This window comes from Morone saxatilis, unplaced genomic scaffold (genome assembly GCF_004916995.1).
Source record: "Morone saxatilis isolate NCDOM2014 unplaced genomic scaffold, NCSU_SB_2.0 Contig23, whole genome shotgun sequence".
Taxonomy (NCBI): domain Eukaryota; kingdom Metazoa; phylum Chordata; class Actinopteri; family Moronidae; genus Morone; species Morone saxatilis.
The window spans coordinates 23,450,718-23,461,950 of NW_023339796.1; positions in this window are offsets into that span (position 1 = coordinate 23,450,718).

The window sequence follows — 11,233 nt, forward strand, 5'->3', positions numbered from 1 at the left end:
AGATAGAATCTAATGGCAAATCTCTGTGCCCGTTTTCTCTGGTGATTTGAAGTGATTTTGTATCATGTCTGACATTTTGATTTTAAGGCTGACATACTGTGATTTTATGGCCAATGATCACCGAATTTCTCTTTTACACGCTGGTTTGCAATAACGCAACAAGACAGTACGGTCCTTGAAATAATCGTAGCTAATTTATGTTTATCTAAATGTGTTTTTTTATTGTGCTAGGACTTGTATGAATGTGTTCATGGGGTTCATAGATAGATAATCCACTTTTTTTTCATGACTGCATCCCTCCTTGCAATCTTAATAGTCTACTCATTTTTATCTCTTCTTAGACACACACACACACACATACCCAGGTGTGTCACGCTGCATTTTCCAGGCGACACACAGGGTGTTGAAACCTCGCCTTTCTCTCTCGCTCCGCGGGACCGGCCTTGTGATCAAGTTGAGCGGGGAGCAGACGAGAAGTCACTCAAGTCACCCTCTCTTCCCTCTAATGAGCAAAGTGTATTGTGGAAGCCGAGTCCCGAGACAGCATGGGAGCTCCGACACAGACACAAGTGCACTCACACAAAGAGGAATAAATGCGTCCCGAGTGCACACAAACACACACCTTCAATGGGATGAAATCCAGAGGATCGGGACCAAAGTCCCGTCCGCCTTTGAGTAACTTTAAAAGACCTCCTGGTGTTTTGGGTTGAAGAATGAAGAGAAAATTGATGTGTGTCTCTGTGCGTGTTTGGGACGCCAAGTTGAGAAGAAATCGGCTTGTTGGACAGACAGGGAGCCGTCATCAAAATCCCCCTGGTCATCTCAGCCCCTCCAGCCCTCTACTTAAGACCAAAAGAGGCAAAAAAAGCGATGGAATGTTAGATAAGAGAAAAACAGACACAGAGACAGCGTGGAGGGAGAGGGAGATGGAGAGTGAGAGGAACCAGCAGTGTAGAAACCCCCTCAGCGTGTGTGCACCTCTCTCCCATTGCGTGTCTGCAGCACGCTCCTCTCAGCCTATTCAAAGCAAGTGTGTGTGAGTGGAGGAGTGTGTTGTGTGTGTGTGTGCTGTGTGGTGTGTCGTGTGTGTGTTTCTCCAGATGTCCTTGAAACAGAACCCCTCGGCTCTGCGGACCCTCTGCCACTGGGGAAAATTTGACAAGCAGCAGGCTCTTGTTAGAGACGCTGCCAAATTCAAAGGTTGTGTGTGTAGGTATGAGTAGGGTGTTGTGTTTCAGAGGCTCTATTCAGAGCCCTGTCAAATTAAAACTACCAAACAAACTGTGCGTGTCACACAGACAGGCCAAGTCGTGTGTATGATGGCAGTGGTAGGCCTTGGGCTGCTTTGTCTGTGTTTGTTTGTGGGTGAATGTCTGTGTGTGTGAGTGTGCTTGTGTATGTGTGTGTGAGAAAGAGAGACTTGGATTTTGTGGCATGCATCTTTTTTTTTTACATGCATCTTTCACTTGTTTGCAATAAACAAATACACACACACACACATTGGTGTGAAGGGTGAATCTAATGAGGTGTGTCTAAAAGTAAAACATATAGTAAGTGTCACACACACACTCAACCTCAGCATACTGAAGACGTATATCTCCATTCAGATGATTGTACATGATTATACAGGAGTTCGAAGGTCTAGAATCCGCCAATATGGGAATACAGGCACTCGCTTAAAAAACAAGCAATTATTTCCTTGCACAATTTAAAACTAATGCATTCCAATCAGTGTAATCATGCTCGCATCAATTTATTTATGTTGCTCATGAAGGAAGACAACATACATATTTTTACCTGTACTCCAAAAAAAAAAAGATAAAACACTGAGGTGAATGAAATAATCCAAAGAACATCAGATGATAAATGATCATTAGAACAAAAAGGAAAGCTGTAGGTCTCCTGCAGGCGGTGTGGACAGACACAGAAGTAAATACAGGCAACCATTATGTCAGGGCTCCCGATCATTTATAGGGTATCCCACTGTGTGTGTGTGTGTGTGTGTGTATTGTGGTTGCACACTAAAAAATGAGGGAAATCCTCAAGTGAGTACAATGTGCAGGAAGATCATCTGTTATGCAACCTGAGTCTAATCTTTGCCTATTTCTCTTGTGATTTAGTGGTTAATTTGAAATCTTCAGACCTCTAAAATTGATTAAGGTCCGGTGTGTAACATTTAGGAGGATTTATTGGCAGAAATTAAATATAATATTAACAGGTATGTTTTCATTAGTGTATAATCAAACCAAACTTTTGCTCTAGATAGGGCCTTTTGCAAGTTACGTGGCTACTTTAGTTTCTCGTTGCTTGGACGGGGAGGGAGAGGCAAGTTGGTTGCAGCTTCACTGCTAGATGCCACTAAATCCTGTGCACTGGACCTTTAAATTAAACAAGAGAAGATGCAAATACAAAATAAAAATCCACTTTGGAAAATGCAAAAAAAAAATGACTGAAAAATAATAACAGAGACTACAGCTCACATCCTGACAAACACAACAAGCTATAGTTGCACTCCCTGTAAAATCACAACTTCTCATTTTTTGTTTTTTGTACAGATTAAACAAACAAGATATTATGTGTCAATTAGTCAGCTGGACATATCTTTGGATAAAGCCAGGCTGTCCATTTCCTGTTTTTATGCTATACTAAGTGCCTGCTAGTTCTAGCTGCATATTGAGCGTAATGTCGATATTCTCATCCACCTTGTGGCAAGAAATTAACTATTCTGTTAAAGCTACAGTATGTAGGGTTAAGTGGCATCTAGTGCTGTAGTTGCAGATTGCAACTCCCTTGTTTCACCCTCCCTTTCCAAGCAAAGGTAGAAACTACCGTTGGCCGCGAAAAATGTGAACGGTCCTGTGAAGCCAGTGTTTGGTTTGTCCGTTCAGGGCTACTGTAGAAACATGTGACCTGGGGCATTTATACAGCTCATAAGAAAATTACGAAAAATACAACAACTCTTATTTTCAGGTGACTATACACTAATGAAACATTAAAAAACATAATAAATAAATATTATATTCCACTCGCCTATATAACCTCCTAAATGTTACATACCGAACCTTTAAGGGTTCACAAGCCAAAACTGTTGGAAATCACATTAGGGTGAGGGCTAGAAATAGGATTAGGTTTACACTTGGAGTAAGAGTTAAAGTAAGCCATGTAATGGGGAGTTGAATATAAGAGGAAAAGGATACCAATTTGGAATAAATTAGCACTGTGTGTCTGCATGTTTGCTTACCTAGGTGTGTATGTGTGCATGTAGTGCCCGTACACTACAGAGGCTGTGTTAGTGTTTTAACTTTCCCTCCATTAGCAAAATGTTATGATTTATGCAGTTGCTGGCAGACTAATATCTTTAGAAGTTTTTTTTTTCCTTTATCTTGTAGCTGGGAAGCCGATTCATCTTAAAGAGTGATGAGGGGAGGTTGCTCTCTATGCAAAACGCATTAAAGCTAAATGAGGAGTCTATTACTCAAATCCGTCTGATAATCCGTTAGCTAAAGACCCCTGGCCGCTAACTAAGCAGATTAAGATATGTCATTGCCACCGCTACCAGGATGACAATAGTACACTACTTGCATGCACACACACACACACACACACACACTCATGGTTTCACGTATGCACATAATGTTGGTCAGTTAATCCCATACTTTCTCTCTCTCTCCAACACACACACACACAGACATGTAGAGACACACACACCGTCCACACCCCCGACACTTATCTACATACAGTGTCTCCTTGCCAACTCACTTCATAGAATTAATTCTCTCCTCTCCGCCCACTCTGTTGTGCTGTTTGTGTGTGTGTGTGTGTGCATGCGTGCATGTGTATGAAAGGAATGCACAGGGGACTCATGAAGAGGCCGTGTTTGTATGAACATGGACAATTCATCATGGCTTGATTAACATACAAGATTTTATCTCCCTTTCTCCATCTCTCTCTCTCTCTCTGTGCTTTGGTCCTGTGGTGATAATTACAAATAATTTATTCCTACTGGTTAATTAACTGATATCCTTTGCACAGAGTCCTGAAAATACAGGAAGCATTTTGAGTACCTCAGAGTAAAGCCAAGTCAGTTGTTGTTACTGTAATTACTCAAAACAAATTATCATGGCACATGTGAAGTAATCATGATATAGGCATTTTATAACCTACTGAAATTCTGATTATAACACAAAATATTAGCCTTTAAAAATAAACCTCACTACATCAAACAAGGCCTTAATTGTCATTGTTGGCGACACCCATGGTAACAGCAAATATGGTGCAAACACTCCTTGAGTAGCTACTTTGATTGCAGATTGAACACCGCTCTCATCTGTATTTGATGATCTGGGAACTCGTCCTATCTACAGCCAATGTTTGGTTTGTCCATTCTGGGCTACTGTAGAAACATGGCAGACTACATGGAAGGTGACCCACAGCGCCTGTAGATAAAAATGGCTCTTATACATATACATATAAAAACATTCCTATGATTATTATATTCCATTTCTTACACTGGAGCTTTAATGCAGCTCTGATATGGCTGTAAGAGAGCAAATAGTAAACAATGAGGCTCATATCAATGAGATAAAACTGTGCTGGATTATGTGGATGCATTGTTTTCTGCAAAGCCCATGTGCTTATGTAGATAACCTGTATCCTGCACAGGAATGGCGAACTCCGCCACTACAATTAAAAACTACCATAGAGGTAATTCCTGAACATAAACACATGAAATACACATAGAAATGCATACTATAAATCGTATCAAAAATTGGGTTAGTTTCATGAAAATCTTAACGATTATAACTTGTATATAACTTGTAATGTTCACTATGGAATCGAGAAATCAAGAAAACTTTGACTACTGAAGCAGGAATTTTACTAGGTGTGATTTAAGATGCTGACCATGTAACTTTAGGCATGCCTGCCAGGGACCATATCACCCTACTTCTTATCTTATTTCCTTGTTCCATAAAAATTATATTATTTCAACTAAATGGAAGACAACTTCATTGGTGTTTACTAAACCTTTTGCAGTCCTTTAGAAAGTGAGCCAATCATTGTGCTCTTATCTTTTTGAACCATCCACTATCTGTAGGTCTATATATGCGCAAGCAGCTACCAGTATTGGCATACCAAATAAGTAATTCAGGGCAGAATGTTGTACCCGCTGTGACTCAGTTAAGAGGCGGTGTGGATCCCAGCTGCAGACTGTAGATGGCCCAGGGCAGACATCAGTGTCCACATCACTCCAGACCTTGGAGCTGGTTGACCTGTGCTGGGCCTGTCTTGTTTCCAACGACCGTTTGTTACTAATTAATGGACTGCAGCCCATTCTCAAGCGCTGAGTGCAACACAAACCACATGCATTAAACATGACCATGCCTCCCTCTGCTGCCAGAGCTGGGGAGACAGAAAGATGGAGAGAGAGAGGAGACACAGAGAGAGAGAGCATGTACCTGTGACACTTCAGATTTCTTACACATACACAAATAAATACAAAGTTACTAACAATTTAATATACTGCAAAGTCAGAATTATGCTCTTGCTGTTCTACTAGTTGAGTTATTTAAGGCACCCGTCACTCAATATAAAGTAAAAGTGTTCATTTTCTGCATGGACAATGTTAGATGACTGGGAGTTGGAGCACAGAAAGGCACAGAAGGCTATGAAACTCTGCCGGTTGAATCTACATTAACTGCATTAGAACATATCTGGCTCTTTGATAGAAACATACTGTGTGTACATAAAACCATAAAAAGAAAAGTCACCACTGCTCCTAGGTTCAGTACGAAGCCTGGATCAGTAAGAAACATCCAATCATGGAGCTTAAAGTTGCATGCACTGCTAATGTCCAGCAGAGGCAAAAGATCTAGCTTTGTAGAACCAGATAATACACTGCACTGTTCAGGTCTTTTTTTTCTAATTCCATGTCAGTTTTGTTGTTTTCTTAAAGTAAAGTTGTGTCATCATTTGGGAACTGTATGCAATGATCTCAAGTTTACCAAAGGAAGTCAAGTATCAGTGAAACTGTAATCTGTTACGAACTAATATCAGGAAGACATTTAGGCAATAATGAAACCTTTTTTATAGGTTGTTGGTTATTTGCCTCATGAAGAGGGCTTCTTTATTTAATTATTTAACAACTATATATAGTATTTAGATTAGCTGGCATGAAAACATTTAGGGTGTCTGAAAAGGCCTTTCGAAAGATTGGACTTGCCCTTTAAGACTGAAAGCGTCCTTGGTGGCCATCATTATACACACGCATATACACGCACAAACTAAAACACACACACACTGTAACACACGTTAATGCATAAATTGCCATTATCTGAGCTGCCGCCGGTGGCAGAAGCGCCCCCACCAAGATCACCTCAGCTGACAAAAGTTAATTTGCACTAATGATGTTTTACTCCTCTCATTACCTTAAATCATCTCCTTCCCTGCCCCTCCCTCTCTTGACTGCAGAGAAGGGGAGAGAGAGATGCAAACAGAAAGGTGCAGAAAGAGAAGCACAGAGACAGAGTGGAATAAGTGAGACGCAGCGAGATGCACAGTGGCCGAGAAAGCAGTTAGCAGTTTGTAATTGTTATTGTTCTGGATGAAGTTGATGTTCATTCGAGCGGCTCTAAACAGCTCTCTGTCCACTCGCTTTTAAATATTTTACACCATCGTATAATTATCAAAGCTACTCAACTTAATTTTTGATGGAAGGCATGTGCACTCTCAAGTGTTTTTACTGTACAGCCAGCCTCAGCGTTGTATTTATGTTGTAGGCTTAAGTGGTGGACTATGTAATGATAACAGAGTCTGAGCTTAACAAGTGTAGAGTGTTTAATGTGTAAATGAGTTTTTTATAATGCAAGTTTGAGTATTATAGTTTTATGAGTGGAATAAAGTAATGAGCATTTTGTTGTGTTGTGTTTTGCCAAACTTCTTCAGCCTCACAGCTGCCATTCCTGCTCTCTGTGTGGGAAGTGTCTTGTTGTTTTTCACTGACATTTTTACTGTAAAATATACAGTATCTAATACAGTAGGCTTTAAAGGCCTTCCACCCATGGTCCTACCCACACTGGCACCTGTTATGGTGCAACTTAGACCTTAATTATCTTTATTCATGAAGTTTAGTGACCTCCCATAATTCCCAGCATTGCTCTGTCCAGGTCATACACGAGAAGAGGTCTAATAGAATAACTGAAAACACCTTTGAAGATCTGTGCAAGGATTTTATAAAACATCTATACTATACAGAACATCTATAATATACAAGAACCCTTTTTCTTATTCGAGTGAAGTCCAAATTAAGAACATGCTATTTTTCTTTCACCTTCACTCACAGAGTTGCTCTGAAGACAGAAATACTCTGATAGACCTTTATCACAATGGCGATTACCACTCCGTTCCATCTAGCGTCCGTGTAAACCATGGTAGTGGGAACAGGTGAGGCCCTGGAAATTAGAATCTAAATGGAATGCAGTTTTTATTAATGTTATTGATTAAGGTTAATTAAATCCTTCTTATCTTCAGCATAGTTAACCCGATTGAAAATTTTACTCCGTCACTAAAACTCTCATGAAGTCACATATCGTACGAAGGGGAAAATAAATGATTCTGGCAAGTTTTTCCTGCTTTCTGAACACACCTATTGTTTGACTTAGATTAGCATTTTGTCAGTTTTAGGGACCTTCATAAGATTTGCTACAATAACATGCCCTCCTTTTCACATAAAAGTTGCAAAAACAGCCCTGAAGTCCACTATAATTTTTCTATAAATATGTCCACCCCTCGATAACATCACAAATTAAAATCTTGGCTCTCCGTTCCCAAGCTCAGATAGAAAGTTAGTCGATATTGATTAAAGGGTCGTGAATCATAGGAATCGCATACACCTTTACTGTAAAGCATCACTCCCCAGAGTTTGCAGAAAATGTTCTCTAGACAAAGTTATGTGCCACTGACCCTTCCCTCACATCAACTCTGAAACCTCACAGTCATTAGCAGCCGATTGATGAGGGAAATGGTATTAGTCTGAAAACATTTGCGACTCATCCAGAGAAGGGGCCATTTTTACAATTGGTTTAGGGGGTTATGAATGTGCGCATGTTCTGTTTGAAATAGGCAATGTTCATTTTTTATCTGTAATTGTTTCTGCAGGAGGCTTTTAGTGAGAGATGAGTTAAGATTCTATTAAAATCCACAGCTCGTCTTCCCCCTTTCTTTCTTTTAGAGATACAGAACCCATTGTTTTTTATTCACATTGACATGAAACAGTCTTACGTAAGGGAGATGAACACTAAAGCGGATGTAGTTTGGAGGTGACTTTTAAATGACATATAAGATAAAAAAGTGTGGCCCCAGTGTGTAAAACCAGTAAAGAATGTTGCTTTTCCAGCAACAATTAAATTGATGATTGAACATGAGGGTAACGATTTTCCGGATAACTGTCGTCTTTGGTAACGTTCATCGCCATCTGTCTTCTTTGATGATACTGACAGTGCATAAAGGCCTTGAAGAAGTTTTCTCTTTGTTGTCCGCACGTATCAGTTTCATCTCGATTCTTTCTGTAAGTAGCCAGAAGCACGACTGATGTCAACCTGAATACAGCGGCCTTCCTGTCCATTACAGACACAAACATGTATTCTGCACCACGCACACACACACACAGTGTTGAGAGCGTGTCATGTGAGTGATGATCAGTAGGTATGAAGGGGTGAGGGATCAGGAACTGGCTTGCGTGATGGATCAAAGGGTTACATGACAACCAGGCGAGGACTTCCTGGTTGACAGAAACATTCCTCAAATGGACAGCCCAGGGTATCAAAGATGATGTGTGTGTGTGTGAATGATGTGTGTGTGTGTGTGTGTGTGTGTGTGTGTGTGTGAAAGAGAAAGAGAAAGACATCATCAACCAAAATGGACAGTGTCTACTATCCAGGATGATGTGTTTTCTTCATATCAGGTCATTCTGCCTGGCTGTGTCTTTATCTTTATCACCTGTCTGATCTCTCTCTGTGTCTCTTACACACACATACAAGTTCAAACGTACACAAGATGTAAATGTCTCCTCTGCACAGAATATTATACCATAAGTCATATGCATTTAGTTGTCATGTTAGAGAGTTACTGTAAATATCAGTTGCAAAAATCTGTGACAGAAACCAGAAATAAACATTTAGATTGTTTCTTTTTTATGAGCTGAGGGATGTTTAGGCTTTCAGAACAAAAAGAATTGAGAAAAATTATCTGATAAAGCATACCCAAGTGTGAAGCTTTCGTGTGGTGCACTGGATAGACGTACTGAAAATGAAAAGCATGCCCTGCTTTATCGTCTATCTTACTCTAAATGGGACCATAATTTCATAAATGAACATGTTGTATGGAAGAAGACTTGAATCTAGCGATTGAGACCATAAACGCATTAGGAAACTGTTTACTGAGTTTACTAAATCAAATAAGTAGTCGGGTCATTTCTGCATAAAACTGCATGCTATTGGTGTTTTATTGCAGCCAATGGAGCTCCCCCTGCTGGCCTTTACATAGAATGCAGGTTAATGAAACTCATGCGTTTGATTGGCTTCACAGAGCCGGACGCTCTGTCCATTATCTATACTGTCAGTGAGTGTGACGTATAAATGGTTTAAGTTGGAAGTAATAACTTTATTAATAGCAAATAATTGACTTATTAATGCTTTAATGCTTTATAGATCAGATTACAGACTTTAATAAAAAAAAGGATGCAGTGGGCTGAGAGATGATGAAATATAATCCAAAAAGTCAATTTTGAGTAAGAGACCCATTAATCTCAAAGCTTATCAGAAGCCAAAACACTGCTCAGGACTTTACTGCTTTTGAAGTTTATCAAAATGGCTAACTTTGACTGTTACTTTAGAAAGATGAGAAAGAAATTAAATGAAATGCACCGTTCACATTACAAGACCACCTACCAGGAATGTTTGCTTGCAAAGTAGCACCTTGCCAGTCATGTTGCGTTCCGGTAAAGGCAAACGTTTTGCAGGATGATGCTGCATTTCTGTTTCATTTAATGATTTATTTTTTTGCTGAAGGTCATTCAAATGAATAAGTGGGCTGCATTTTCTCACACAGGGATGATGTCGGTCTGAATGCAGACTTATTGATATTTATATCTGCAGATTTGATGGATTGTTACTGCAGTTTTACCTTCTCCTTATAGAGTAATAAGTATGTCTTCTTGATGAATTAAAAAGCTAAAAAAAAAAAAAAAGGTTTACACCGGCTAAAGGGGACCTGGAAACCTAAACTTATTTCCCATTATTACTATCTATCAAACCTATTAAACCTTTTTTTAAATGATTCAATAACCATTAACAAAGCCATTACAACTTCTAAACTCCATTACAAGTGTGGCTGGTTAAGGTGCGTTCAGACAGATGGTGAAGTGAATTTCCAATGTGGGAAAGACACGAGGGGGTGTGAATAGACACAAATTTGCTCTAGGCGAAGGTGCATCTGCACAAGTTGCAGATGTTTTCACTTCAGTAAAAACATGGCACTAAAGATCTGTAGTTTCTGTCAAGTTCTAAATGACCTTTACCTCTAAGTTTTCCTCTCGTGCCTTCCCTGTCAGATTTTGTTTCCATCAAATTGTCTTGATGCTATAAAAAACAAATGAGGCATATGATTGATCTCTACAGAGGCAAGCAGGAAACAACGGGACACGCAACACAAAGCAAGAGGTGACAGAAAGCTCACAGGGTTAGTGCACGGTATTTGTGTAACATCATGCAACCCCGCAGCCCTGATCACAGTTTTCCTCTCTCGGAGTGAAGACTTTCTTTGTGCTTTTGAGGAAAACTGCAGCCTTGTAGCCCATCTCCATGTATCACCATGTCCAGAGCCCTGCGGCCTTTGGGAGGGTATAGAATCACACGGACCAAACATAATAAAGGTAATTTACTGCCAAGGCAAATTCCATAGCTCTGGGCCTCCGCCCCATGTTAAACAGCCTGCTGACCTTTAGCGTCTGATTTCATAAAGAGGGACACAATCCGATTAGGCCTGGACAGGAAAGGTCAAATGCACTGGCAGTTGTGGCGGGAACGTCGCCGCTAGCTGGCTGGAGATGTACAGAATGACCGCGGCCGTGTGGAGTGCAGCCCTGTGCATGCCTGAGTGTGAGTGTGCATGTAAGGAGAGGATAGTGGCTGTCTGTGGGTGGGTGGGTGGGTGGCAGAGGTCGGGGCAGCGACAGCAG